Here is a 4,288-nt window from a genome sequence, read left to right as displayed (position 1 = left end):
TCGACGATCATGAGCCAGAGCTCGGAAATTCGATTTGTTCGCAGAATATCCCGACGTGTCATCGCGGATGTGCAGAGCACGACGCAGCATCCTGTAGGAAGTTATGAAATGGGATACGAGACCGCATGATTCGTGTTCGTGATTCCTCCAGAAAGCAATTTAGAATGCTTTCGAGAGTAAGGCTAGCGACACGGCTTTATTATGCTTTACCGAAACTCCATATTCCTCGCAATCTTATGCTCCTCTCGTGACGCGCGCGCCATCTGCGCCGTCACGTGGTCATCCAGAATACTTCTCTTTATTCCTATGCAGAGACTTTCTACTATTTTACGTAAATTAATCGAAAAGTTCTTGTTGAGAGTAGCAAAAGCGAAATAAATTTAATAAATTTAAATTTTAATAAATAAATAAATTTCTCTAGGAAAAATAAAAAATAAAAAAGTAGAATCTAACTGTAATTATCCCGAAATTTTTATTTATTTTTATTTCAAAGTTTGATTAAGAATAGAATAACTGAAGTACATCGAAACTTTTCATTTTTCGAATTAATTTCATGAACATTTTACAAAAGATAATTCGATTTCGTGGAAAATTTTGAATACGTTAATTGAAAAGCAGTTTTAGTGTCTCAGATGTTTCGTTAGGTAATTTATATTTTTGGTAGGTTGATATAGTCAACGCTAGAACTACCAACCCAGTTAAAATGACTGGTCCCAGAATTTTCGTTTTTGCAATCACCGAACACATACGTCTGCTTTAAAAATAATAAAATTGGTAACAACTCATATTAAGAAAGAACTGTAATCGATATATTCACTCATATTCATCGTACCGCCAGAAATTACTATAATCTGTGCACGTTATAGTTAGGTGCCCATTAAAGATCGATAGTTCTAGTGTTAATGAGATTAAATCAATCCCTTGATTTCCTTTTTACACACTGCCAACTGTCCAAAAATTTCACATTGCATTCCAAATACTCATTTATTTTTCTCGCATGATTGATAGTCTATCCTAAACATCTTCTCGATCTACTATCACACCGCTTCAAATACTTATCAATCGCGCTGGCAATCACTCATTGGTGACTGTTCACTCGCCAATACCACGTTATTTTGATAATAACTCAGGAAATAAATAAAAAGTCCAAACAAAACTTTTCTGTCTTCACAAAGTATAACTTTGCATAATAATCCAGAAACTACCGTGGGCTTGCATATTACACGTAGCTGTACAACGTACAACGTAATTGGGGAAGATCCAATATGTATACAAAGTACACAAAACAGTTCGGGGAATACCCTAATATACACAGTAAAGTATACAAAGCAATGGAAGTATATCAGATGCATCGAAGAAAATAACCAATTCAGTCTGTAAAAAGTAATACAGGCAACCTTCCGTCGTCACTGCTCGTGTAGAAGTACAGTGTTGTACAAAAGTTTTTGCAATTTTCTTATCGTGTTAGAGCGAAACCGTGTTATAGGACGCCGTGTTGTAGGAGGGTTTCCGAAATTTATGAATCGTGTTATAATGAAACCGTGTTATAGGATGCCGTGTTGTAGGAGGGTTTTCGCAATTTATGAATCGTGTTATAATGAAATCGTGTTGTAGGAGGGTTCCCACAATTTATAAATCATGTTATAGTGAAACCGTGTTATAGGATGCCGTGTTGTAGGAGGGTTCCCGAAATTTGTGAATCGTGTTATAATGAAACCGTGTTATAGGATGCCGTGTTGTAGGAGGGTTCCCGAAATTTATGAATCGTGTTATAGTAAAACCGTGTTGTAGGAGAGTTACCTGTACATTGTACGGGGAATATCCAATATACTAAAGAGGACTATCAATTTTTTTTCATAAAATACCTGTATCGTAGAATACATTGCAGTTTAACTGGCAATGTAAAGAAAACATACCTGTTGCGTTCCGAACACAGCAACTCTCACGTTTGGAGTTTCGCCGGGTTGTAAGGCCCCTTAATAGACCCATACTCCGAGCAACGAGACGAGATACCGAATGCGACGACTGCACGTGATGAGTGCGTGATCGGATCAGGGACGACTTCATAGTACCCGGACCCAATGATTACGTGAAACTCCTTTTGGAACAGTCCAGCAGCGTGAATTCTGAACGTTTCTCCAAGAGCCCGCAATAACTGAGCAAGTGTCGTTCCTGAAGCTGAAGAAAATACACAGATAGCTGCAGGCCACTTAACTGATCACGCAGGCGTTAATGTAAACATCGGTATCTCGTCTCTTTGGACGCAGTATAGTTAGGTTTTCAACTGTTGCATTGACTACGTGACTTGAACTCGATCGAGCCGACTTTGCGTGTGGACTGGTTTGGATTTTACGAGTGAACTGTTTCGTGGTTGCATTCTTTTTGAAGAATCTTTCGGTTGCTCTCGAATCCTCGGCTTGGAATATTCAGGATGCACGTTGATTGGTTATTTCTCGAAATGTTAATTTTTTAATCAGTGGCAACCTAAGTGTGTGCTCTTAGGATACCCTTAGAATGCCTTTAGGATGCCTTGGCGCGTCTTCTATTGACAAGGATTAGGTGCCACCAGAGTTAAGTTAGGGTGCCACTTGAGCTGGTACTAGGTTCAGAGTTTTCTCAAAGCTTGCAACGTTCTTCTAGGTACAAAGCATCGGTTGTTACCGTTAGAGACACTTGGAAATGATCCTTCAGAATTATAATACGAGCTTTATAGCAAGTCTTTGGCTATAAAGAACATCTTATTCCAATATTTCAACTGGAAGGTAGCTTTTCTTTGTCTTTTTCATGGTCTTAGCCTTCCAAGTACTGACCTCACGATTCTTTTAGGTTGCCAAGACTGGATAATCCGTATGTCCAGTGGAACAATACCACCGAATGAAATTTTTATGTCATCCTATCGAAATTTCGAGTTTCTGAATCAGGCAATGCCTACTCTATAAGACGCGTATACACGTCGAACGCAGCGGAATAGAGATTTCGTATGACGTCCTATCGAAATTTCGAGTTTCTGAATCAGGCAATGCCTACTCTATAAGACGCGTATACACGTCGCAGCGGGATAGAGATTTCGTATGACATGTATACATATGTTCCGTAGTTAACTGGTCATGATGACCATCCTCCGTCATTGAGTCTTAGACTGCTGAAAGGAACGGGGCTAGAAAAATGGCGGCGAAACGGGAAGGCATGAGCGCGGGGAAAATGAAAAAACAATGAGGAACTGAGATACGCGGGAATCGGTATCGGCCAATTGTGCCCGTTTGAGATAACGTCGACAAGCATTTAATTGAGAGCGAAATATGCTGGAAGCTATTAGTTGTTAACATGCTCGAGCGTTGAGATAACAGCGGCGGTTGTATTTTAATAGCGGGACTACACTCTCCACGCGTAGGACTGCCTCTTACTATATTCGTCGTTGTATATATGGGAGTGAGTCACTTTTGAAATATAATTAAAGCGTATTCATGATTATTAATTCGCTCGTTATATATTCAGGCTGTCGTTTGTTGCGTACTCCAGCTATCGCTCCAACTGTACACGGCCGGAGTTCCACTCTCCGTTCGCGTGTGCTGCAAGGCCTTCTTCTAACAAATTCGAGGGCTTATCCATCATCGGTCCCGCGAACATCGCGAAATCAAGGATCCGGTATTTTTCTCGCGATTTATCGGGCGAGATTATCGGTGTACATCGAAATTTGCGAAATTGCGAATAACGATAATAGTAATGGATATAATTAGTAATGAACACGTGAGTACATGCATAATTACGGAAAGAGGAAAAATAAATAATAATAATAATATAGGAAAGGAGATGTTAATTACGAAATTAAAACGGCGATTTTCGTTAAGAAAATTTTTCCTTTGAATAATCCATCGATATCCACCGAAATTTGCAAAATTACGAATAATAATAATAGCAGTAAATATAATTAGCAATGAAGACACGACTATAAAGAGGAAAAATAAATGATAATAATATACGAAAAGGAGATGTTAATTACGAAATTAGAAATTTGCAAAATTATGAATAATAATAATAATAATAAATATAATTGGTAATCAAAATACGAGTATAAAGAGGAAAAATAAATAAAAATAATAATATACGAAAGTAAATGTTAATTACGAAATTTTAATTACGAAACAGTGATTTTGCTTGAGAAAATCTTCCTTTGAATAATAATAATTATAATATTATATAATAATGATAATAATTATGAATAATAATAATAACAATAAATATAATTAGCAATGAAGGCACGAATATAAAAAGGAAAAACAAATAATAA

Source organism: Eufriesea mexicana, unplaced genomic scaffold, assembly GCF_001483705.2.
Source record: "Eufriesea mexicana isolate 0111107269 unplaced genomic scaffold, ASM148370v2 scaffold4710, whole genome shotgun sequence".
Taxonomy (NCBI): Eukaryota; Metazoa; Arthropoda; class Insecta; order Hymenoptera; family Apidae; genus Eufriesea; species Eufriesea mexicana.
The sequence above is the reverse complement of the archived record's forward strand: the minus strand, read 5'-3'. Positions refer to the sequence as shown.